The sequence below is a fragment of the Dermacentor variabilis genome, unplaced genomic scaffold, assembly GCF_050947875.1.
Source record: "Dermacentor variabilis isolate Ectoservices unplaced genomic scaffold, ASM5094787v1 scaffold_12, whole genome shotgun sequence".
Classification (NCBI taxonomy): domain Eukaryota; kingdom Metazoa; phylum Arthropoda; class Arachnida; order Ixodida; family Ixodidae; genus Dermacentor; species Dermacentor variabilis.
Window position 1 is genome coordinate 55,356,300 of NW_027460280.1, and position 27,464 is coordinate 55,383,763.

Below are 27,464 nucleotides of genomic sequence, written 5' to 3' on the forward strand. Positions count from 1 at the left end.
ACACACACTATGTTTATTACACAAGCTATAAATACGTGTACGACGTTAGGTTTATTCTATAGCTGAAAAAAAAAAGAGAAAAGAAGCTTAAGTGGCTTTCAGGAGGGTTTTACGCTGTCGGTTGTCTGTAACTTGTTACCACACGCGCACGCAAAAAGAAACAGTGTATCCTCAGTTTCTCTGGAACTTTGTATTTTGACGAGATGTGAACACAGTGTTTCACATCTCACAGCTGGTATAGTGGCTAGCAGAAGTGAACATTAGAATTTTTGTACCTGGGAGGTTCATCCATGGGTTCCAGAGTGTTCCATGCAGTGCCAAAAGAAAATATAGAATTCCGTTTTACAATCCATGGACAGTGATACGCAGACATTCGGTCAGGCAGCTAAAGCTATTTATTTTCGTAATGTATTTCTATGTGTGGACGTACGCCTAACCTATTTTCAATATATTTTCTTAATGGTACGCCCCTGCTATCTGCCGACACGTATAAGTATAAGTATAAGTACAAGTATATTGGTCTCCACATTCACACGGATCTTTCATGGCGAATGCGCGCTGATAAGATTTCAAGAGCTGCACTCGCACCCTTTAGGACGCCGCAAGTTTTTGCCCCCACCACATCACTGTCCACACCACATCACAACCCGTGTCTGTGTCCCTCTCCCCGTCCTCTTGTTTAGCGCTGTTTTACTGCTCGACATCACTGACGTTAACTCTCCATAAAATAATTGTAAGACCAAAAATGAAACGTGCATGCGCCACATGCATGGGACTCTAATCAGAGCAAGCTTAGCCTAACGTTCGAAGGCATTCAATGTCGCTCCGTTCGTTTCATTCTGTCCAACTACTCCCATCACTCTCGTTGATAAACGTCCTGAATCCACCATGCACACAAATCGCGGCGTCGCGAATCCGCATCTCTGGGCCTCTTCCGCAAAATCTATGTTTATAATCAGGTTTTGAAAGATACACTCTCCTCCCTCCGCCTCAGTACGTTTCTTCTCGCGTTCACCATAGACACAAAGTAGCTGCTCCATCCGGTCAAATCAATACCATAGCGACTCATTTATTCCGAGAAATTGCCTAGACTGGAAGCACCTTCTCAGCATCGTTGCTGCGATCCAAGACACTTCCAACTTTAAGACCACTGTTGTGAATGTTCCTAAAGTTGTGTACATTGTTTTCAGTTTGGTTGATTGTTTGCTCGTGCACACAAATGTACCTATGCATACATATTGCGGCATGAATCTGTAACGTTACATCGTTTTCTACTTGATTATGTCTCATGTTTCGTGCACTTCAAGAATGTTTTGCTACTTCTTTCTGTAATGAACCTCAACAGCACTAAAAGTAGTTGAAAATGAATGAATGAATGAATGAATGAATGAATGAATGAATGAATGAATGAATGAATGATAACCTGACGCCATAATGAGCTTTATTCAGCTTTAGGAGCTTAAGCGCCGTTTTAGGAGCCGAGCTTTTATACGTAATGGAAACACGACAGGCCGACTGCTTCCCTTTGAAGGATGCGCTCTTTGTCATTTGGGCTGTGACACGCATGCCCTGCTCCGCTAATGAGGGGCATCCTGTAGCGCGTGCCATGGAACGTTCGCTTACCTGAGAAGATCGACAAATCACCCATGGAAGCCGCGCTATGTATCGGAGAAATGTCGTACATATTTTTGTTTGGCTTCCGCTGCAGTACAGCGGCGACAGAACGCGATGTTTATGGCGAAAGCTGAAGGCAGAAAACCACAATTGCCGACCCTGTAGGTAAAGTCTAGCGTTTTCGTTTTTTATTGTTTCAAACTTCGGAGAGCTGTTTTTTCCAAACGAAAATCCCCGTATTTCTTTCCCCGCTAAGTATATGTTTAAAAGTGAACTTTCGCCGGCCTTTCTTTCGATGGAAAAAGAAATTTCGCCTGAAGCTTATCGTTTTATTTTCTTTCGGTGAATATCTGGTTGGCTAATTCTGTTCACGGTAAAGCGTGCTGTGTGACTATCCCGTTCTTCAACAACGTCGCATCCAATGTACGGAATAAGGAAAGTTTCCCGGAAGCAGTCAACAGCGAGGGCACTACGCCACACGGTTATGAGACTGCAATAATTAGGATAATATACAGGGTATTGATTTTTAAGTTTTCAGGAATGTTTAAACATCGCCTGGGGCAGATAACATAACTATTGTCCTTGAGCTGGATCATTCGAAGAGGCGGACATTACTAGCTCTATGTGTAGAAACACATATTCAACTAATTAAAAATGCACTAATTAACTTCCTAATTAATTACTTTACGGCACGTATTGAAATCTACGACTTGTAGTCGGTGAGTTTGCAAGATGTATCCACTTGAATTGCATTTCCAGGATGACATCAGTTTCGAGATATTATTTCCCAACGCTTGGTACAACATACATAGGCGTTCCAGTTGCTTTTGTGCTTCAATGCATAAAAGAGCGTTTTCTAAAAAAAAGCAAGTGGAATGACAGTGCATTTTTACGGCGAGTTTCATGGCGCGTATCTCGAAATTGATGTCATTCTGAAAACTCATTTCAAGTGGATACGCCATGCGAACTCAGCGTCTACAACTCGTAAATTGCAATATGTGCCGGGAAGTAATTTATTAAGAAGGTAATTGGCGAATTTGTTAATTAGTTGAACATGTGTTTCGATTTCTCGTGAAAGTAATGTCCACCTTTGTGAATAATCCAGCTCAAGGGCGAGAACTGTGTTACTTGCGACAGGCGATATTAAAGAAATTCGGAGAACTTAAACACCCCGTATTTGATATTGGAGCACTTATAGAATGAGATGGACTTAAATTTGTAGCAGTCCTTGCGGCCAACACAGTGATCCATAAGTGAGCGGAAGCTGAGCCAGATTTACTCACAACGCTGTCCGGCAGCTGCTAAGTGTATACTTTTTCTAAAGGCGGTGCAGAGTATTGATTCGTCGAAAAAACGGCCCACTAGCGCGCACCAATAGTTGTAACACACACATATTAAGCTACGTAGGAATATAAACAACACACTATGAACACACGCACAAAAAGAAGCAAAGAAAAGAAAAGATCTGCACGACGCCTGCCCGTCCTGCGGGCAGACCTCCACTCTAGCGCACATGCTCTGGGAGTGCGGGTCGACATACCCCAAGTTCACCAAGGAGGACTGGAACTCGCTTCTGCGTAGCTCCGCTCTAGAAAAGCAAATCCTGGCTGTCCGGCGTGCCCGCGACCGGGCTGGTGGGCTAGACCTGCCGGTCCCGACGTGGGACTAGCCGGGTGCGCGAGGAGTTTGCGTCCTCGCCGAACCTGCAATGAAGTCACTCACTCACTCACTCACTCACTCACTCACTCACTCACTCACTCACTCACTCACTCACTCACTCACTCACTCACTCACTCACTCACTCACTCACTCACTAACTCACTAACTCACTCACTCACTCACTCACTCATTCACTCACTCTGCACGTGTGCTTGAGGGTTGTTGAGGCCGGGCCGAAATTGTAGAGTGCGCGACTATTCGCGTGATAAAAATATCAGTTGAAGGCAAAGAAAAAAAAAGAGAACCAGCCTAATATTTTTAAGAGACTATTAAGATCGAGCCTGCATTGATATGGCCCATCTGTTAGCGCCCTGAAGGTATGCGCTTAAATAAACTAGTGCGCTTGTCCAGAAGGCCTTAAATGTGGGAAGTATTGCGCGTACGCCACGCCGAAATAGTCCAGGGTTGTCGAATGTTAAGTAGGCATTTTATTACGGCAATTAGAAACTGCACGTAAACGCAATATATGTTTGGCACTTCAAAGTTACGAGATCTGAGCGTTTACTCTGCACCTCCCTGATCCTCGCATCAAGATGCTCCCAAATATTTAAAAAATAAATAAATAAACAAAGAAAATGAAAGAAGGCCTTTATGCAGATAGTAAAAGTTCACCGTTTAGAGTGTGCGTTAAACGGGAATATTATTGTAAGGAAAGTTATACCTGCACCTAACGGAATAAACAACAACAACAACGGAGCAATATTATTGTGAAGACAATTACACAGGCGCAAATTGCAAGATGTATTCTATAAAGTTGATATTAAGTTGCACACCGAAGCAGCTCTTTAATGGAAAGTAATAATGACATAACGTAGGATCACAGCGGCTGTCCCCAAATTTTCGTCTCATTCTTTTGCGCACAACAATTGACATGGGCACTTTTTTTTTGCTCCACTAAAAGGAGTACTCTCTACCTTTTTGTCCCTACCTATTTGATAGTTATCGAAAAATATGTGTAGTACTACTGTCGAAGTGCAGAGTCCATAGCTATAGTTGTGCCTACTTCCTTTTGCCGATTTACCTCAATGCAGTAGAGTTTACGCAGCGCGTCACAGTTTCAAACGTGTACGGTGTCCCGTTTCGATCGTCGGCGAGCCACAAGTTTCCAGCACGAAACTTGCGCGAAACGCCGCCGGCTATCCGAAACGTCACCCGCCGTGGTTGCTCAGTGGCTATGGTGTCGGGCTGCTGAGCACGAGGTCGCGGCATCGAATCCCGGCCACGGCGGCCGTATTTCGATGGGGGCGAAATGCGAAATCACCCGTGTACTTAGATTTACGTGCACGTTAAAGATCCCCAGATGGTCGAAATTTCCGGGGTCCTCCACTACGGCGTGCCTCATAATAAGAAAGAGGTTTTGGCACGTAAAACCCCATAATTTAACTTAATCTGAGACGTTGTTTTCAACACGTTCTGAGAAGCGCCGAAATAGCTGCGCGAAACTATACGCCCGCGCCTGCGCGTACTATATGCCCGCGCGTTCGCAAACATGCGAATTGGGGACCGCTTCAGATCGAGTTCCCGCGCATTCTGCTCCGCTCCGTGACGTGGGCAGTGCAACTACCCTGCGCGGCCAAATACACAGGCACACCCGGCGGTCAGGGAGGGAGGCTCTTTTTCTCCCCCGCACGCATTTGGCGCAACCGCGGCCCACCTCGGCAGCAGAGAACGCGCCGCTCGCTCCAGGAGCGGCCCGCGGAGGGGGGGGCAAGCCCCAAAACGTCGATCGATTCTAATCTAGGCCGATCCAGCTGTCGTCCTCTCCATCGGCTAGAGCGGTGCGTTCCACGCATACACACATGCGTCGCACGTAGCCCGCGCGCGCTGCCGTGTCCTCCGCGTCGGGCTCCTCGACTCGCGCGCGCCTCGCGACGCCGCTCGGTTTTCCTGACAAGACAAATTGGGGGACACGTGTCACTGGGAGAAGCCGAAGCAGCCTCCATAGATTCTGTGGCCTGGTCGCGCGCCGAGATGCTTTTTCTTTCTTCCTTTTTTTCCACACACGAGGACACACACAAACACGCGACGACGTCTGCTCCGGATGGCACGGCTTCATCGGCACCCCATATATATATATATATATATATATATATATATATATACTTTTTCAGTCACGTAGTTCTTTCGCCAAGTGTGCCGTTTTTCGACAAACCTCGGGTGTAGTAAGACCCAGTGCATGATTTTCACTCATTTCCCATGGTTCCCCACATATTTCTATGAAGGAGGTAACAGCTCACTTTTTGGGCTGTTCCAGGTCGGTGTTTGCCAGAGTATCTAAATAAGCAGCGTTAAAAACTAAGAGAGCGCGCTACGCTGTCCCGTTATACACCACGCTATGGTGTGCTGGGGAACGCTACTGAACGTCCACAGGGAGCGCAAGCCTTAACTCCGCCGGCTTAGTGTCGCTGAACGAGCAGAGCGTGGGGAGTGCCGTGGTCCTTGAACAATGACCATAATTATGCGCTCTTAAGATTTTGGGCGCAAATAGCGATTTCATAAAAGTGCGCTTTGCGTCCTGTATCCCGCGTGTCGTAAGGCGAACGAAACTAAACGTGCAGGTTGTTTCGCCTATCTTGTGCGGAGCGTTAAAATAGCAAGTGCGTGATCTGCCAAAGCGACCGTCAGAGTATTGTTCACTATTCCCTTAAGGAACTCAAGGTACTCCTCGCGTTGAGCCTGATTAGCTAATTAGCAAAAAAAGCAATAATATTAGCTTACTTTCAAACTTTCGACTTAAATGCAGGGCCTTCAGTGTAATAGTTGGATAGCGTGTTGGGAAGCATTCCAACGATTTATATATATAAAAAAAGAAAACGCCTTTTATAGTCTTAACTTTTCCGACCACCAAGGATAGTGCGAGAGATCTAGATAAGTACCACGTGACTAGCCGCTCAAGCGCTGCATCGTCAGTGACGTTAAACGTAGAACGAATGTTGGAAACATCATTCAAACGAACTTCGCTCGAACAGGGTAGACGCCCAAATAAGGTGTACGAAAATGCAGTGAGTGAGGCTTATAGATAGAGCGCACCCACCGTGATTGCTCAGCGGCTATGGTGTTAGGCTGCTGAGCACGAGGTCGCCGGATCGAATCCCGGCCACGGCGGCGGCATTTCGATGGGGGCGAAATGCGAAAACACCCGTGTACTTAGATTTGGGTGCACGTTGAAGAACCCCAGGTGGTCGAAATTTCCGGAGTCCTCCACTACGGCGTACCTCATAATCACAAAGTGGTTTTGGCCCGCAAAACCCCACAATTTAATTTTATAGATAGAGCTCAATAGTCTTTGCCTCGCAAAATTGCCGAGATAACTTATGTTGAATTCCAATGGCGGAGCCGGAGCAAGTTTTTCTGCTCGTTTCGGAGCAAGTTTGTTCCATTGACAGAGTGAGGGCGGGAGTAAGGTGTTCCAATTAGAGAGTCGGAGTGGATTCAGAGCGGGAGCCACTCCGTGCAGCAGAAAAAGGTAATCCGCCGAACTCGGCGGAGTGGACCAGAACTCTGTGTGACGTATTTACTTTACCACGTTTGTCTGCTGGGAGGCGCCACCGGTCACGACGCGCGAGGAAGCAAAAGCTGCTGCACGCTTGGCGAGATATCCATTCCGCACTTAAAATCAACAACAGGTGAACGGCGCTGAAGAGACAAGTGACCGGTGCGGCGGTGCTGGGAGCATGCAAACAGCGGAAGGAAATGACAATACGCAAGGTATCCTGGGTAACTCGGCGATAGAAATTCCGCTACCGCCTTGCTCCGGCGGCGCAGGTTGTGTTCCACTCGCGGATCTCGAGGCGTTGCTCTGCGGCAGAGTCGAGTGCTCGCTCCCGGAGTCTGTCGGCTGCTCCGACTCCGCCATTGGAATTCAACATTACTTGCTTAAATGTTCGGAACTTATTTCAATATAGCAAGTTTACGCCGTGTCAGCATTTTTGTTGTTGACAGGCTGCACAAAGGGCGAGGAGTTTGCGGCTACAGATAGCGAGAAGTAGTAGTAGCAGTCACAACAACAACAACAACAACAACAACAACAACAACAACAACAACAACAACAACAACAACAACAACAACAACAACAACAACAACAACAACAACAACAACAACAACAACAACAACAACAACAACAACAACAACAACAACAACAATAATAATAAGCGCCGTCAAGTTGTAACTTGACGGCGCTTCCGCTATACTGTGAAGAGGGGTGCAAGCGAACACACGATCCCACCCTTTCCCTCCTTCAGAGGGAGGGATGCCGGTCACTGGCTCGCACGTCGCGCTGCGTCTCCTTCTTCATTCATCTAAAACCCCTCCTTAAAGGGCGCGTACGACGAACCGACAGTGGCCGAAGCTGTTTACGTGGTTGTCTCGCAAACCGGAGATCGGTGGCTCGAATCCGCAGCCCCGCAAGCAATTTTCATTTTCACGTGCATTGAGCTTTTTCGTACGGCAACACCGACGCCGAAACGAGTGGGGCAATACAAGCTTCACCGGAATAATAGTGTAGTAGCCCTCTCATGGACTGTACTCCGTTTCATACATCAGGCGCAACGCTATGGAAGCTACGCAAGTAGTGCGGTCTCCAAATTTTATTACTCCGCGCGTTCCGTCTGTGCTTGGCTGGGCGCGAGCGGCGTTCGCTCGCTCGAGTATGCACGTGAGGCTGCCGCGACGGGATGCAGATGAAAAAACAACGAAAAGCAAATTCACTTAGAACAACGTGTTAACAGCCGAATGAGCGCGCGGTTTGTCTGCTTCTAAGGGTAGATTCTTATTTTCATTCTGAACTGACCTTATATAAAGGACATTTTCACAAAGATCCGTCAAAAGGCACCGAACTGTTTATAAGTGCGAACGCAGCCACTGCAAATATTATCTCTAGCTTCCACAGCGTTGCACCTGATGTATGAAGCGGAGTATAATGGGTGGCGAGAATTGCGGCGCACACCGGAGCCGCGTGCTCACATAGCTGCACTTACAACGCCACAAGTGGAGCATGAATCTGACTGCACTTTCTTGTGCTTCAATCATACAAAAAAGAAGAGGGAAAAGAACGCAAAATTCTGAGAGCTGCACAAAAATGACCTATCGTCCATACTGATCCTATTTCCTGACCGATCTTCCTATTTCGTCCAGATCGTCGAAGACAGTCGTAATGTTTCATGTGCAGCATCGCAAGCTATAAAATGCGGAAGGGTCTCACGGCCCATAACCTTACGCGTAAAATTATATATATATATATATATATATATATATATATATATATATATATATATTTCTCGCTATTTCTATTACTTCGGTTGTAAATGTAATGCGTTACCGCATCTGTTTGCATCTATTGCAATTGCGAACTAGTAGATACCTATACAAATTGAGGACAGTAGTTTTATCGGCTGTGTAAACTTGCAAACATTCGCTTACTACCTAAATTAACAAGCATGATGTCGTGTGCGCGCACCAAACGTGAACACATCTTCCTCAATGACCGCGGACACTCGCTGTGGAACTGCTAGCGTGACGAAGTCCATGCTGAAGCTGCGACCGAATTACCGTTCATGCTCCTTTTAGCTTAAACGTGAACTAAGCGGCGAGAACACAGCGCACACAAAGCCATCAGCCCTCGGCGCGCCTAGACTCTGTACTTGCATAGCCATCACAGATCGCTTTCAAAATAGAGCCCGCGTGGCCGCTCTCAGCCACGTAATTCGGAGCCGCCGCCGGTGTAGAGCACCCGCACCCCTCTTTCCCTCCCCTCCGGTGCGCAATGGAAGACGCGCGCTTCCTCCCCGCCTTCCTCCATTGTGCGGGTGAGATCCAGCCACCACCCTCGGCTTGGCCTCGCACGTTTTCACTCGCACCCGTTCGGCGCGCAGCCGCGATGTTATCGCACCTGGACTTTGTATGCAACATCACCGTGACGCCGACGACGACGGCGTAAATGCGCTTGGAGTTTCCGTATAGTTGCTGTCCCAATAAAATGAAATTGTGGGGTTTTACTTAAAAAAACAATGGTCTGATTACGAGCCACGCCGCTGGGAGGACTCCGGAATAATTTTGACCGCTGAGGTTCTTTCACGTGCATCTAAATATAAGTACATGAGAGTTTTTGCACCTCGCCCTTATCGAAATGCGGTCACCATGGCCCGCACCGAACCCGCGACCGTTGCGCTGCTGACAACCGATGGGCTCAGCAGCGCGACGCCACAGTCACAAAGCTACTGCTACGCGTGCATAGTGCAATGTACTCAAGCCCATACGTCATGCACATTGTGCAGCCTTTCTTTTTTCTTCTAAAGCGTGTTCTACATTTGCCAATAGCGCTTCAGGAGAAGCTCAATAAAAAGGAAATACTATGTACTGCCGTTTTATTTAGCTATCGTAAAATGTACTCATGCTACCACGAAACAAATTAATTGTTCAGCATTTTTTTCCCGTAAAGCGTGCTCTGTGTTCATCAATAGAGCCGTCAGGAGAAGCTAAAAAAAACTGGGAGTGCATTTTATTTATGTATAGTATAATCTGTTCAAGCCCATACTTCGGGCAAATGTTACAGAATTCTTTTTTTTCTTTAGAGCGCAGCTCTTAATGGGGCCCGTTCCTGCGGCGAGCATCGGAGTTGGCGGCAGCGTAACCGAGTTAACGAACACGAGATCGAAACGTGAAAGAGCGAATGTGTAACGGCAGACCAAAGACGCGAGCAGCGAACGGCGGAGACCAATGAAAACGGCCCCTTCAGTGACGTGCGCGCGGGAAACTAGTTTCATGCGGACTCGTCAGACCGCTCGATGTGTACTCGAGCCGGACCGCTTGTTTCGTACGATCCTCTGCTCGCATCAGCTCTCGCTCGCGCTTGTTTGGTTTGATTGGTTTAGTCTAGTTCGCGCTTGTTTTGATTGTAATGGTTTGAGATTGTTTTGTAATCCGGTTGTATGCGCGACGCTAGTTGCTTAGTGCCCTCTGGAAGCCAAGCGGCACCAGCGATTATACTGGAACCTTGGACGAGTAATGTAAAAAAAAAAAACTGATGCGCTTGACCCGCAGATCAGCTTTCAGACGATTGCCGATTCTCCTACATGTCTCTCAAATTATTTGCCTCAATGTATCGCGAAATGAGAACACGCATAGAGCGGAGCTCAAATTTCGCATTGGGGAATATCGTTATCGTCAGTGAATTTTTTTTCTGTAAAGTGTACTCTGCCTTTGCCAATAGTGCTTCAGGAGAAGCTAAATGAGATCGAAGTGCAATGTACGGCCAGTATGTTTAGCTGTATTAAAAAAAAAAATGCACTCAACCCATACTTGAAGCATTCATCACTATTTTATCCTGTAAAGCGTGCTCTATTTGTGTCAGAAACGTTTCAGGAGAAGCTAAAAAGGAAAGGGTAACATTTTTTTTTAACGGATATTTGATGTGTGAATAAAGGTAGGTGGAGAAATGCAAAATGGGATACGTTCTGATGAAGTCTATTGTTAACTCAATTGAAAATTGTCACAAGAAGTAGGATATAGTCTTGTTTCGCATGGCGCTTGCTATAAATAACAGCATCGTCTATTTCTGCATAAGTTGTGACTAAAATAAAATCGAGCACCATCGTATACTATGATTCTTATCAAGCATAATACACATAATCCATATCCTCTTCCAGCAAATACGCGCGCCGAGGAAGCTACCGCTAGTGCGCCCGCATGGTACCTAATGTAATTCATCTGAATGGAACAGAAAACTTGGCTAGTTTGTTTACACTTAGCATTGTCCTAAGTAGCGCTAACTACTAGTATTGCGTACGTGGAGGACTACCTTGTGTTTTTATTGTAGTCTCTCAACTTAGCATGCAAATGGCCAATATTATAAAGGTGTTCATGGAGTGTGGCGAAGGTTTAAATTTTACGGGCGAAATCCCAAAGTATGGTTACATTGAATTCCTTGACTTCAGTCTGTTCTTTCAGCAAAATCACGTCTGCTGGTAATGTCCCCCTCCCCCCCTTATTGTTGAAAACAAGCCTTACGTATAAAGCTGGCCATTCTAGACTGGTGAAGGATGGCATCGCCCTTTCATGCCTGAAGTCGGTCTTGAAAAAGTCATGTCATAACAAATACTAAGGAAGCTTCTCCTGGCAGGTTGGAATGCTGAGAGATACACTTTATCCTAGCCATGTTATTGCGTCCGCCGGCGAAAAGTTAATAAGGAAGCTAAAAAGTGATGACCAAAAGCACATAAGACCAAGTACTAGGACTTGGAATAAGACCGCTGTGTTGTATGTTCACGGCCTTTCGCTTAGGCTGAAAAAAGTGGGCGAGTGATATGGCGGTAGGACAGTCTTTTCAACCAAGCATAAGCTACAAGGGATCTATCAAACTGTGAAAAAGCGTGCTCAGGCGCAGTCATCGAGGAAGGTATGCCATAAAAAACACGTCAAAAAGTCTCTAACCTGCAAACATGGCGTTGTATGCAGTATACCGATTTTATGTCGCAGGTGTTATATCGACCAAACCGATCGTTGTCTAAACGTGCGATTGCGGGGACACAGCTATTCTTCAAGGTGCCCGCCTTGTTCACAGCTGGTTCAGCATTGCACGAATTGCGGATGCCAACCGCAATACGAACGAACCACCTTGTTGTATAGGTATCATGACACGATCACAAGAGAGATAGTCGAAGCTTATTACATACGTTGTAATGGTGACATGTGTGTAAGCCAGGCATCGGTATCACTGTCGAAAAAAGAAATGGATTTCATGCCCCACGCCGTGATAATGTATATATCGCTGTTCGCCTTCTGGCTGATTCCGTTTTTTGTCTATAAAGCTTCTTGTTTTCCTCCAACAAAGTTCAGTTGAAATTTGTAGCACTTGGTGTGTGTCTCCCTTCATCGTTCTTGTGTTTTGTGAAGTTAGCGCTACTTAAGAACATGCTTAATGGACCTGAATTAAAAAAATCATGAGCCATTCTACTCTGTGAAGGTAGTTGACCAGTGAAGCTGTTTAGCACATGACACGGAGGTGACAGATAATTTTGAACAAAGGTACGAACTCATTTATTGTCTTTATGGGTGGTCATTGTGACTAAAGGTACGCACACCCATTTATTGTCTTGATCGATGGTCATTATTTCACTCGCAGCTGCAATCACAATCTTTGATAATGTCAAACCGATGCACGCATGCCGCTGAGTGGTCGGTTGGACCGGATCGGTGTGGCAGCGCAAGGAATGTGTCTGCAACACGGAACGCGTAAACCGCTCCCTTTTCGGTACCGACACATCCACATTGAGATCACCGACAACGACAACAGGGGTAGTGTCATCGCAGCTAATTCACGCAAAATGTGTAGTCATGAACCTTAGGGGACTATGAGTCATTGCAATTTTTTGATTGCTTAAGAGGGTATGAGCCATTAATGATGACAGTTTTTGACATGCTGTTCTGTATGTTGTATGCGTGATGAGAAAGAATTTAAGCACTGTTCTCTTTATTTTGCTGAGTGCTTGTAGCTTCTGCCTTACGGGACTATGAGCCATTGAATTTTTTGTTTGATTACGGGAGCATGAATGCTTACGGCGGTATGGGCCATTGATGATGATAGTTTGTGTTCACGGTGAACAAAACTGCACGGAACTGTAGTCATATAGAGCTTCGCACTTAAGACTAATGACATAACAAGGCGGAATGAAAAAATAATAATTTGAGTATCTCCAAGGCCACGGCAAACAACATTACCTTGGTTCTGTCGAGTTATGTGGCATTCGCATATTTTAATGCTCTGGCTAAAGCTAGCTGGGACACCCCGTATACACATACTCTCACCACTACATTTCGGGATGAAAAAACAAATGAAGCTAGCATTATTTCTTTCATCAGAGCACCACATTCAAAGTGCAATGTTAAAACCTACGTGAGCTTTGGTCGCTTGCGAGCAGACTTGCACATTCAAGGCAGATTCTCGCTGCAGGAACGGAGCATAAGTATACATTCGCGCCACCAAATAAAATTAGATGATACGGGCCGTAAACTGTCAAATTGCACACGGCATTGAAAACGTGCAAGAGTGTCGCAAAAAGCACCGAGACCGCAGCAAAACACGCATGTACACACACCGCCCAAACGCGCGAACAGCGCGGACAGTGCTTCGCCATGATAGAGTGTATAAGCGCGACTGAACGTGAACCTAGAAAGAAACAAATACGCAGAGACAGCGCCTCGTTCAGTCGCGCCTATACAATCTACCATGGATTCTAACCCACTAGCCCGCCAACGTGTTTTAACCAAGTGCTTCGCCGCCCCGTCCGCGCCGTGCTGACCGAGCAAAGTGCGACAGCAGCGCCACGAGATGCGAGGATCGGTGGTGGGTTCACGCAGTCACAGGTGTATGAAAACATAACCTAGTCTAGTAACGTTGACTTAAGCGGACATGTCACGTGGTGTTTTTTTTTTTTTTTGGTATTTCGCGGGCGTCCGCAGTAAGCTGAAAAAAACTAACACTTAATAGACAGAAGACAGAAACTGTTTATTCGGACGTTTTGCAAACCACTCGGCAACTCCCTAAATGGATTTTTTTCCTAGCTGCATTGCTTCAGAAGCCGGTTAATTAATCTTGACTAATTATCTAATTAAGAGAAGTACAAGAAATAGCGTGACACACTAGATACAAAAGTGAGCAACATGCATTTGGTCATGTCGCCGTAGAGTGCATCGGTATATTTTTAAACTCCGGCTAAAGTTAGCTCAAACACCCTGTATATATATATATATATATATATATATATATATATATATATATATATATATATATATATATATATATATATATATATGGCAGCACTGAAATCTACTGAAGAATTCCCACTACAAACCTACTACAAGCTCTGCGGCACATTGAATTCTTCCCAGGCATTCGGAAAACTCTTTGAGTGGCTCAAAAATACGCTTGCAACGCGTTCGAATGCCTGAATAAGTAATTTACTGCAAAGGCTGTTCTTAAAATATACAGTTACACATTTGCGTACAGATCAAGCATAGCACGTCTGCCAGTTTCTCCAAATATAACAGTACTGCCACTTTCAATTCTGTCTTGGCAGCGAAAAAAAACTTCGTAATCGCTTCGTATGCACATCTCAACACGCAGAAAACGACGGTTTAACCATTTTCATATAGCCCTAATTACCCACACACTTCAAACTTGGCCTGCACATCAACTCTAATATGCCCCCCCCCCCCCCCCCCCGTGAAAACACGCGTATAACGTTTTGAAGTGCTTGTAGTCGCATGTAACAGTTTCTCTCTAAAACTGGCGCATTCCTTCTTCATGTCACCGCTAATCATCGTTCGCATAAACAGGAAACATTTAATTAGTGTCATTACGGTAGACACTCTTCTGGCCCGTTTCCTAAGCACACAAATCTATGTTTCCTGATAATGATGATGATAATAATGTGCGTGATCATGATGATCCTTCAAAATATGGTATGTGCCAACAAGGGGGCAGAACCAAGTATCGGATGATTGCCAGCACTGATAATGTCACGATCGAATCAAGACCTAGAAAAACTATAGCTTGGTTCGAACAACTAGTGTGTAATTGCGAATTCAGATGAGATGGCTGATTGACTACATTTATAATGGTCACTTTCTTCTTCTTCTTTGTTTATTATTTTTATTGGCACGGAAATATTCCTAAACTCTCCCTTGGAAAAACACTATTGGGATACAGCCACAGGAACGTTTGCCTATAGCCATTTATAATTTTCTATGTGGCACAAAAAGAACGCCTTGTTAATATTTCGTAGTTTCCACAAGTGATTTACTTCTACTTCAATTTAGGAAGTTCAAAAAGTAAATGTACAAATTTACAGTTTAAACCTTACTAGTATTATTCTTCAAAATTTAATTTGCTCATATTTAAGTATATCCTTTATATTATGTATTTCAGTAACAATATTTTTTAGTATTCCTATCAACGCAAGGCTGACTATAGTATTGACCCCTACTTCAACTCATGTATTCACAGTTTATTTTTCAGCTTGAGTTATATATTTATTTTCCTTTTCTGTGTTATTTATTTGTTAACAAATTTATGATATTTTTCAATCATATTACCACCCGATTCCTGGCCTATCCCGCATGATGGGTTTGTGCCATTAATTGAGGCTTTATCATCATCATCATCATCATCATCATCATCATCATCATCATCATCATCATCATCATCATCATCATCATCATCATCATCATCATCATCATCATCATCATCATCATCATCATCATATTAAACATCACCACGAATACCATCATTATCATCATCACCACCACCATCATCATCATCGTCGTCGTCGTCGTGGTCTTAGTCGTCGTCATAATCACCATCATCATTATCATCATCCAAAACCCCTTGGAAATATTGCCTTCGTTGCTCGCAAGAGCTCGTGTGAAGCTTGCGCGCCTGGCGAAACACGAATACAGTGTAATCCTTAATAAGTAAAGGTGCCATTACTTCTGTTAACGCGGACAACATACAAAGACAACCCCAAGATTGCGCTTGAAAACCTACTTATTTAATAACATCAAATACGCCCAATGAAGCACTATATTCAATATCATACGCCGCGAGTGGACTAACATATCAAAGGTCATCGTGAATTATTGCCACTGAATTGACAAAATGTTCATGACCAAGAAGTACGGTCCGCCCGTCCCATCGTCGTCAATGTATGCGGGATGTACAGGAGGCGCAGGTGCCTTTCCTCCAGTTGAGTGAGAGTACACATGGAGCCTTCCGCCCCGTCGTCTTCCACCACTTCGTCATTGAGGGACTGCATGAAACCTGTCGCGTTCAGCCTGGTTGATGTCTGCTGTATATGGCAGTACTACTGCACTCAGCATTTTCTCTTCATCCTTCTCCGTGTGTCTTGCCATCCTGGCGAGGAAACGTTCGACGGCGTGCATAACGAGCGGAAGCGCAAGTTTGACTGCGGCCAGGCCCTTGTTGCCGATACCTCTGCGACGGTTTGCTAGGAGGCATTGAAGGCATGTATTGCTGCGCTGGAGCCGCTGGTCAAGCAGGTCGAGACCCAGGGCCATCAGTAAATGCTCGCCCAGGTGGTCGGCCTCCTGCTCCAGGAGCGCCTCAGCAGCGTCGCCATTCCTCACTTGCGAAAACACCACGTCATCCTGTAGGCATGCAACTGAGGCAGCACGGACTAGTGCGGCGCACAAGCAGCTGTTGACAAAAGTGCAAGGGATCCTTGTGTCAGCAGCAGGAGCAGGAAAAGGAAATGGTCGAGGCCTGACGCAGGAAAGGAGCCGGTCTAGCGGCTTGTTGTGAGATGACCTTCCAGGTGGGCTCGGCGTCAGGAAAAGTGAGCTGTACAGCAGCTCCAGCAATCCGGAAGTCTTCCCGCCCAACGAAGGGTGACAGTCAGCTGGAGGGAGCGAGCGGCAACCAGTCACATCAATGCGGCATAATGACGCGGAGAAGCGCACAACACGCTCCTGGTTGACCGAAGCCGCTGCGGCCGAAGATCTGCACACAGGCAGTTTTGAGGACTGCAGCACATGACCCGATTTCTTGGTGCTTTGCAATGGCTCCGGAGTGTCCAGCATACTGGTCCGTGCATCAGCAGCTTGGTGATGCGCTGACTCCGAACGTTGTTGCTGGCGAGGAAGGCGCCGCTCAGCCGTCGTGAGGAGCAGGATCCATAGATGCAGCCGCTGGTCGTCGTCACGGGCAGTCGCCTCGGTGTACGTAGCGAAAAGGATTCCTGAAGCTAATTGCTCTGCACCAGCCCGTTGGTGATGAGCTAAAGTAGGTCGTCTTCGCTGCCGAGAACGCCGAGGCGGTCCTCCTCGATCGCTCTTGCCGGGTGGATTGGGAGCGAGCACCGAAGCCCCGGACTCTCGCGGCGTGTCAAGAAGGCTCGTCGAACGTAGTAGGTCTTCGTGCAACTGTGAAGTAGCTTCGGCTGCGCCAACACATGTTGTTATTCGTCGAAGTTCAGGCACTGCGGATCCTCCGGGCATCGCGATACTTACTGCTGCCTGAATTGATCGCGTGCGACCCAATTCCACTTGAAGCAGTGCGACTTGCTTGTCCGACTGGGACGTTTCTGACATTGGAACGCGGCGACCTAGGCTTCTTTCTCGCTATCTTCTCTGACCGAGCGTGAACGGCAATGGGGCACGAGGAAACACTTCTTTCTCATTGCGCAGCACCGCGTGCTCGGTTTTGAATAAGTAAAGGCAATGAAGAGGTTTGGAAATTGTTTGCTCTGTTATATGTATCCAATCCCCCAGTGTGGGTATGAGCCATAACATGAGGCCATCATCATCATCATCATGTATGTTATCCTTTCTTAAGTGGGTACTTATTTATACGCGATGATTAAAATGTTTGCACCTGTATGTGACTACAAAAAAAAAACACACTAATGTTGTAGCCAGGAAGGAATAGCGAGACGACCAGACGAGGAGTCACATAAGCACACGTTTAATAGTCTTTCACACGTGTTCTATCTCAAGAAGAAGAAGAAGAGCACGCGCTGCCAGAACGCCGACCACGCGCAGTCACGGGGGACTATGTCTTCCCGATTTCACTAGGTGGCAGCATATACAAGAACGAAAGCCCAAACTAGATAATGAACAAAATACCATATGACATCTCTGGCGCGACGCTAGACCAATGTGCTGCGCCAAGAAGTGCTGGCAGGGCACTGTGCCCACGCGAGATATTGTGTCTAGAGGAACAGTAGATGAGCGGTGATGTAGCGATGTTCCCGAGACAATATTAAACCAGCGCCAAGTTAAAGGAAGTTAATTGATGTCGACGCCACAAAAACAGCATAACAATGAGATGGCAGAGTCTCTGGGTGCTTCGTTGCAAATGACATGACAGCGCGTATGCGTTACTGTGCTTCTTCACTGCATGTCTTAACAACATATGGTTTTAGCTGAGCGTCGCTTACGGCCCATCCGCTCTATTTTCACTCGATGAGACGCTACACAGAAGTGTGTTGATTTCGGCAGTTTTCAAGGGCCCGTCTCTGAAATGTGGGAAGGAAGCGCAGAGAACTTGACTGGAAAACTACGAGGAAGCCAAGTTGACGCACCACCACGCTCTCCTAAATATCTGGGAATCACGTATGATGGGAAACTAAACTGGAAAACCCACACTGATAAAGTCCCGTCTAAGGCAACTCGTGCCGTGGGATGATTGCGTAAGATGAGTAAACGATGATATGGGTTGCGAAAATATACATTAATTATGATATATAAAATGTGTGTCTGACCTATCGTGGAATTTGGGTGTCTTGTTTTCCGTCAGCCCAGCTTATAAAATGCAGCTTCTGGTTTTATCAGAAACGGAAGCTCTGCGATTGTGCCTTGGACTCCCGAACACCATTCTTCACATGGAAGCGTGAATACCATGTTTAAAAAGTAGATTCAGGATCCTTGCAGTCCAAACGTACCCAAAAATGTATGATTCTGTTCAAAGAATATTAACGTATGTTTTCATTAATGGACCTAATTCATTTTTTAGTAATCACTGGCCGCGACTACGCACACCTCATATTGTATTTGTACAGGCACACCTAAATCCATTAAATGTACAAATTCAACGTATTCGACCAACAGTTCAATCTAAGATAAGTCCCCAGATAGAACTTGACGACATTTTCTTTTGAAATGCTAATGTCATACCAATATTTAAAGGACCGATTGCTAGCATACCTTTCTCACCTGGGAACAGGCAATATAATAGCCACTGGTGCTTCACTGTCTGATGAGAAGGCTGGCGTAGGTGTTTTTCTCTCCTTCTCTCTGTTGGACTTTTTCTGTACGCCTTACAGATTACACGCCTGTTTTCATAGCAGAATTATTAGCTATTGTTCTAGCGCTGCGCAAACTTCCCGCTAATCAATCGTCAGCTGTCGCAGTTACAGATTCTCTAGCGGTATGTGTGTTGCTTTCCATGGCAACGAACATAGTTATCTTAAGCACGTTTCAAAATTTAGTCCCAACAACTTTACAAAAAAATTAATTTGCTCTGGTTTCCTGGCCAACGTGGTTTATACTTAAATGAAATGGCAGATGTATTAGCCAGAACGTTTTTAAATGGACTTTTGATTCATGTTTTACCGTATACAGCTTACATCACTGCATCGAGATACAGGAAATTTTGTTTGCAATATGGTTTAATTAAATTATCGCTGATACCCTCTCCAGAGTTTCAGCACCTCGGTTGTTGCTGGAATAAACAGCGGTGTCCTTCTCGGCAATTGGAGGTTACATACGCCAGACTACGCTCTCGCATTCCGCAATTGAAATCTTTTTTTTACATAGAGCTGGTCTGACGATGTACCCTCTATGCCACAGTTGCAAGGATATTGAATCAATAGACCACTACTTTTTATCACGTAGACGATATTCACACCAGAGAAAGATATTGCTCGAAGCTGCACTCTGCAAAATCGGATTAGGGTTAAGTATACCAGTATTATCATTTGGGGCCTCGACACAGGCTATAGTAACAGAAACGTTTCTTCCGGAGTATTTGATTATTTCACTGAAAAAAAAAACGATTTCCTTACTATTTATTGTATGTTTATTCTAGATATCAAATCTGCATTCATTTCTCCTAAATTGGTTTCTCTAAATTCTTTATTAACATTAATTTCTCCTTGACTGTACCCTCTTTTAACATTCACAGTCTGACTGCTCGCTCGCATACAATTCTAGTTAATGCATCGTCTCCTTATTTTGTATTTCTTTTACTTTGCGTTTATCGTCTTGAAATTAGAAGTTTGTTTAGCTACCTCCTGCAGCCCGATTCTTGGCCTATCCCCCTCAGTGGGTGCGAGCCATGGCAAAGGTTCAACATCATCATCATCACCTCCGCTATGTGGATGCAGATTCTCGGGATATACTGACGCGTGCTCCGCTATACGGGCTCGGTAGCGGAGTCAGAGCATTGTTCTAGTTTCGGCTGACAGAGTAAGCGTCGTATGCGCGCACACTGCCGTTCCCGTTGAGCGGATTCCTGCGAATTCTTAAGATACATCGCCGCGAGCAGAGTGGATCGTAATAAAGTCAGGTAAATGTGCCTTCAGCAATAGTAGCGCAGTCTTGGTTAGTTATTACTGATAGTGGGAATAGAGGGTTCGCTGCTGCGTACGGCCAATTTCGCAGGCACTTCATGACGAGCTTATGCACCTCAATGAATGACTGCAAATGAAAGAAAAACAAGGTAGAATTTTCGGACGTGTATTTGAATTTACACGGCAGCTGCAATGTTGCATTGCATAAACACGTCATTTCGACAAAAATATAATATTCTGGACTGGACAGACTGTGTTGCTGTCTGCAATGTGCAGCGTTGGCGCAATGTCGAATGTCCATAATGTGCGCTAGTTCTCGTCTTGAGAAAGTCTGGAACGTCCAACGTAAGTTGCCTACCGTAATTCCTGCAAGGTCTTCCACTAGTCTGCAAAATGTCTAGAGGGAACCTTAGGAAATTAGTAATTTACAACAGTCGCCCGGCGAATAAGGCACTATATCTGGAGTCATTTATGCAGGTCAGCTGAGGTAATTATACAAGGTGTTTCACGTAACCTGAGCCAAATATGAAAAATTTGCAAATGCCACATAGCGGACCGAACCAAGGTAATGTTGTTTGACGTCGCTCGGAGATACTCAGATTATTTTTTGCTTTCCTCCTAATTGAATTATTAGTCCTAATGAATTAATCAGTTTCTCAATTGTTATAATCGCACGAGAAAGTGCCAATGAGAAAATTGCAGAGCGACATGGAAAACTCCTGATAGAGCTTTCTGTTGCTCAGTGCGTGCTACCTAAATGTGTTTTTCCAAGCATGAAAGATGCCTGCTAATACACGGAAACTGCCTCGAGCGGCCAGTTGCGCGGCAATTTTTCGTGTATTCGCGGGCTTCTTTCACGCTAGGAAAAACAGTTTTATGTAGCATGTATTTAGCAACGCAAATCTGCATCGCGAGTTTTTCATGTTGCTCTGCAATTTTCTCATTGGCACTTCTTATATAACTATGATAATTCAGAAGTTGATTATTTGAATAATACTAATTATCTAATTTGGCGGAATGCAAAAAATAACCTGAGTAACTCCAAGCGACGTCAAACAACATTACCTTGGTTCGGTCCAGCTACGTGGCATTTGCATATCTTTAATGTTTGGCTCATGTTAAGTGAAACAGCCTGTATTAGTCAACCTTTATGAAGAAAGTACCACCACTCACATTGAAGCGAGCGGAATAAACAAAATTTGAAAGAAGCGATTCGCACTCACAATGAAAATTTTTATATCTTATCACGAGGTAAATGTGCTCGAGATGGTCAAAAGTTAGAGCAGACTAGCTGTGCTGTGAAGATAGGGCGTCGCGTTGCATGAACACGACAGCACCCTTCCCCAAGCTTTCGGCAGGGCAAATTTCGGTGCGTAACAGATAAGATTCGCAAAAGTTAAGGGGTTTTAAGTGTGAAAACCACGATCTGATAACGACGCACGCCGTAGTGGGGTAAAACCGGAATAATTTGGACCACCTGGGGTTCTTTAACGTGCACCTAAACCTAACCACGCGGGTGTTTTCGCCCCCTATCGAAATGCGACCGCCGTGGCCGGGATTCGATCCCGCGACCTGATGCTTAGCAGCCTAACATCATAGCCACTAAGCAACCAGGGCGAGTTCGAGTCACAAAGCATCGACGTGTCTCGTTGCGTTTGAAGTGTTTCATGTCTTTGTGACGCTATGGGCTGGTGTCCGTGACTCTGGTGTGATAAATGAGAGTCGCAGCACCATGTCGCCAATGCAGGGCGCCTATACGTGAACTTGTGAGGAGCGCAGCGCCCATTCAATGATGTTTCTTCCTAACTCATGACTTCCATTGAGGTGCGATCATCTTTACTTCATTGCAGGAAACGGTGACGCAGGAGTACGGCATAGAACGATGGGCCTTGCAATTCGACCGCGTGTGTTTTCTTTCCCACCAAGTGGAGCACTAGCACAGCCTTTCTGCAGCTTCCGCTCTTCACGTAAAGCCAGCAAGCGCCTTGCGAGGTGTGCTCGAATGCATCGACTCATTGAAACACAACGTGTATTGATTCTAACTCTGGTATAATGCAAGTGATCGCATGTTCTTTTTCTTCTCCCAAATAAAACAATAAGGAACCATATAATAACTCATTGAATTATGTCGCTCTTAAGGTGTTTCTTACCTATACATACATGATAATGTAAGACCGCATCATACTCAGCGGTTTCATTATTGAGGTGTAACATTTCAGTTGTTGCAAAAACGAAGTTGTTAATAGGGACTCGCCAAACTAGAAAAGAGTTTACAAAAAAGAGAACATGTGCTTGAAAGTTGGAACCAGAAGCCGTGGCTTTTAATACAAATAATTATTCGGCTCTTCGCGCGGATCCCATACCCCTGTATGCTCTGAGGCGCTAACCCTCGAATTAAAAAAAGAAAAGAAAAATATTAAGCTGAGTCCTTGCACATTGAGGTACGTTGGTAGGTAGGTTCCTGTTTCGCTTTGTTTTGAGCCTATTCTATCAAAACAAATGCATCATCGACAATGGGAATAAGCTTCTGTTTTTCAGCAGAGCAGCTGAATATTCTCACCGTTAGGCAACGATTGCACTTTCTTTCCGTGTTACAGAGGAGGATAGCCCCTGCACATACCACAGCACAAAGAACAACGAGGTCATGCTAGTTGAAACACTAATCAAACAGAAAAAAAAGAAGTACATAGCTAGAGCGCGTATATATCCCACGTATTTCAATGATATATTCCTGTAGAGTTGTTTCAATGATTAGGCACTTCTATCAATCTCTCTGGCTCTCCAGAGACTATGAAATCCAGCAAGAGTAATTTGGTCACAGTGCGACGTTTTATTTCTTGCGACATCGAGGTATCTTATACTGACTTGAATATTTCTGCGCCTTTCTTTCATGTTCCCTGTAGAACACACCCGCCACTGCCCCCCGCCTCCCACCCTGCCCTAAAAAAAAAAAAGAAAGAATGAAAAGAAATACGGCAACTCAACAATAAATAAATCAATGATCAATTGTTTCTTTCTTCTTACATAATTCGCAGTTTTCAGAAAATCACTAATTTATTTGCATATTGTCGCGTCCTTACCGGAAGCGTCGAATTATCAAGTTTAAATAAGAAATGCTTTATTCGCGGAGCCAATCTATTTTTAATAACGCCAATCAAAACGCGAGACAATTTGCAATTACCGAACGTGGTGCGGTATACTGGCATGGGGGTAAGGCATACATCAATAACTTAGCTTACCAAAGCCTTGCGATCCTTGTTAAATAAATAAGGGGTTAAAAATTTTGCGTGAGGAAATAAAATGCCATGAACCATTTTCTTTTGGAACGGCGGTACAACAAGAGAAGGCCAATGAGAGGCTGTGCTAAAGGATTTCGCGTAAGAATGAGTGAGTAACGTCGCGAAAGTATAGAAAACGCGACACTAACTGCGGTATGAACGAATGTTCGAGAGAAACAAGTTGTCACGTCGCATCGGCCCCCACCCAGAGCGCCAGACGAAGCGATCGAAGATCCGGTGGTTAAGTTCAATATCGTTCCGAGCACAATGAAGGACTCGAATCTCATAAGCCAGCTTCGTTGCTAAAAAAGAAAAAAAGAAGAAAAAACATTGGAGATTGCAGCTCATCCAAACCATTCCGGCAGAACCGGAATGGTTTGGATGATAGCTGTCTCATGATGGCTGTCGACGTTAAGGCGATTAGCATTAAGCGGTGTAGCGACAAAACGGTTGTTCTGGGATCTGGTGTAGGAGAAGTAGAATAAGAGTATTCATCGCATTATTACACGAATGCGCCACAACGTCACCTCAGATCACAGCCTGTACACATTTGGACGCCACGTTGCAGGTGGACCTCCTCCTTAAGAGGAAACATTAGATCGGATGCTCCTATCTAAATACACGTAGAAGGAGAATTCGTTTTTCTCGGCAACCGCTGAACCAAATTTGACGAGGTTTGTTGTATTTAAAAGAAAAACTTAAATACTAGTGACTGTTTCTTTCGAATTTTCGACTTAGGTCGTCAATATTTTATTGAAAAGTGGCCAAAATCAAAAATTTTCAGAAAACGAAAGAATTAAGTTTACAACTCTGTAAATCAGCAATGAAAATCGAGATCACAATTATGTGAAATGCACATAGTAGTACATCTACAGCGGACAAAATTTAGTATTATGAAAATGCGGTTTTTGCAGAACCCTTGTACACAACGTAACCAATTCACTTATGATACAAATTGACATATCAAATTTGTCTGCTTTGAATGGTGTAATGGATACTGTTTACAGAACCGCGATATCTGTTCTTGATGCAGAGCTATTAATATTTAAACTTCGCGCTTCTATTTTTTTCGAGCTTTCAAATTTTTCAAAATATTTTAAACAAAGTTCAGGCCCTAAATCGAAATTCCGCTTCCAACAGACACTAGAATTTAAAGTACTCTCTCAAATGCAACAAATTTCATTAAAAGCGATAAAGGAATTATGTCAGAAAACCGTTTCTGCCTTTTACATGTATCTGAATAGGCCGCGTCGGAGTTGAGCCCGAGCTAAAGCTTCCTCTTAAACAATTTGCCTAGGGATCAAATACACGAATAATAACTGCATTGCCATTGCCAAAGATGCGGAAAACGAATTGTTGAACGCTACGCACTGTCAATACAAGTGAAATATGTATTTTTTCATAAAAGAATATACTCGTATGTGCCAAGAATTGTGCCCAACATAACTGACGTCAATGCTTCCATGTACCTTGTCTATTTCTTAAGTAAAGAAAATATCACACGAACTTTAGAACTACATCAGTTCGAAGCCAGCAAAGCAGTGAATGCCGCTGATATGAAAAAAATGTAAAGGCCATGAAATGAACAAGTTGAGGACAAATATGTTAATGACATTTTGTCATTCAAGATCCTTGTTTACATTCTTGTACATATGCAACAGCCAGTGAAAAATCTCAATGACGCTGCCATTTGTTCCAATGCATTACGCAGCAGCAGCCGTCACCAGTTGTGTATCGTGAGTAATTGCACCGAAATTATAGTCGCAACAGAGACCACGTATAAAAAGAAGGAGTTCTGCAGAATCTACGAGGGCGAGTCAAATGACAGTGAGCCAATGCGAATATATAATAAACGGGGTACTTTAGTTAAAAGTAGCCCCCATGAGCATTTAGACATTTGTCCCATTGACTAAAGAGTCGCGCAATTCCCGTCTCATAAAGCTCCTTGGGTTGCTGCTTCAAAACATCTGCAACTGACTTTCACGACATCGTCCGAGACGAAGCTGGTTCTCTTAAGCTGTTTTTTCGGTTGCCCCAAAATGAGGAAGTCGCAAGGCAACAGGTCTGAGCTGTATGGCGGATGTTGCAGCGTTTCCCGCTTGAACTTTGACAGTTTTGTATTAACCACATCAGCGACGTGGGAACGGGCATTGTCGTGGAACAAGATGACCCCATTCGTCAATTTTCCACGTAGTTTGTTCTTGATTGCGACAAGCAGCCGATCCCGCGTTTCACAATATCGGAAACAATCGATAGTCTCTCAAGATTGAGTAAATTCTATCAATAATGGCCCCTGACGATCGAAAAATAAAAGTCAACAACACCTTTCTGGCGGAAATGACGGCCTTTGCTTTCTTTGGGGAAGATGAATTTGAATGTTTCCATTGTAAGCTTTGCCGTCGTGTTTCAGGGTCTTAGTAGTGGCATGGTCGTTCGTCTCCGATCACAATTGCATACAAGAAATCGTCACCTTTATTGTGATACCGGATCAGATGAGTAAAGTCAGCGCTGATCTTCTCCGTATTCTGGTGGTAGTTCAAAATCTTGCGCATCCATTGTGCACACAAGAGCCGTTAACCGAGATGTTCATGAATTATGGCGTGAGCCAAACCGTGACTGATGTTCACACGCTCTGCCAGTACATCGATGCTTATCCTCCGTTCTTGTCTCATCAGCTCATCAACCTTTGCAATTTTGTTAGGGGTGATTGCACGATGGCTTTGGCCCGGTCTGGGATCGTCTTTGCAACTTTCACGTGCTTCTTTGAACCATTTGTTCCAACGCTTCACAGTGGCCAATGAAATGCAATGTTCCATGTACACGGCAGCCATACGGCGACTAATTTCTTTTTGGGAAACACCTTCAGCTGTCAAAAACCTGACGGCACCACGCTGCTCAACTTCTGGAGAGTCCATTACGGCACGCAGCCATGTTCAACCCAGTGTATGAGAGCATTAAAGAACATTTATCCTCACACCTGCGTGTCACTTTTGTAAATGAGAGATGCCTGTGTGCTACGCGCAGGCCTTGCAGATAATGAACAGAACCATAATTGCGCGGGGTGGGTAGGCTCACTTTCATTTGACTCGCCCTCGTGCATTAGAAATGCGAAGATGCAATGGAATATACAAATGCGAAGATACAGCATGATAAAGGGCAAAAAGGTGCCACTGGAAACGAAGTTCACTGCACGTATACACAAAACCTTGCAACAAGATATTTAAACATATGTTTAAGTAAGTCTCCAATAAATCTACGTATCTAAGAAAAAGTCACGGTGTATAATGCGTCAAACAAGGCAAATAAACATGTTGCACAATCACAGATTCACAGAATCCTAGATCCTGCCCCCATTCCATCCACTCCACCCGATGTATCGCGCGCGACGGAAGGCGGCGCGCTTGCTCCTTACTTTTCTTCATTGCGCACACAAGACTGAGCCACTATCGTCGGCTCACCCATTCCTCCTCCCCCACCCCCCACGCTTTCACTCGCACATACAGCATGCGGCGCGGGGTCACAATGTTATCGCACTTGGACTTTATGCGGAACATGAGGGCGACGGCGACGGCAGGAATGCGCCTAGAGTGTCCATATAATTGCTATCGCAATAATGTAAGAGTATCCGGCAGCTGAAGCGCCCCATGGGTCATTACTTTCCGCAAAAGAAGTAACAAAATAGCACTTTCACCATGCGACAATTCGCTGCACCGCAACAACGCTTCTTTTTTCCTTTTGTGGGGTGGGGGCACCGTAATGAAAAAAAAAA

The 27,464-nt window shown here is 44.9% G+C and overlaps 1 long non-coding RNA gene across 1 annotated transcript in view; it reads left to right on the top strand.

Annotated features, from left to right (window-relative positions):
• Window positions 1-22,505, top strand: part of LOC142565833 (uncharacterized) — a 136,690-nt gene extending 114,185 nt beyond the window's left edge. The window contains exon 3 of the long non-coding RNA XR_012824886.1: window positions 22,268-22,505. This is a non-coding gene — a long non-coding RNA (uncharacterized LOC142565833). The remainder of the gene's footprint in view (window positions 1-22,267) is intronic.
• Window positions 22,506-27,464: the final 4,959 nt, after the last annotated feature.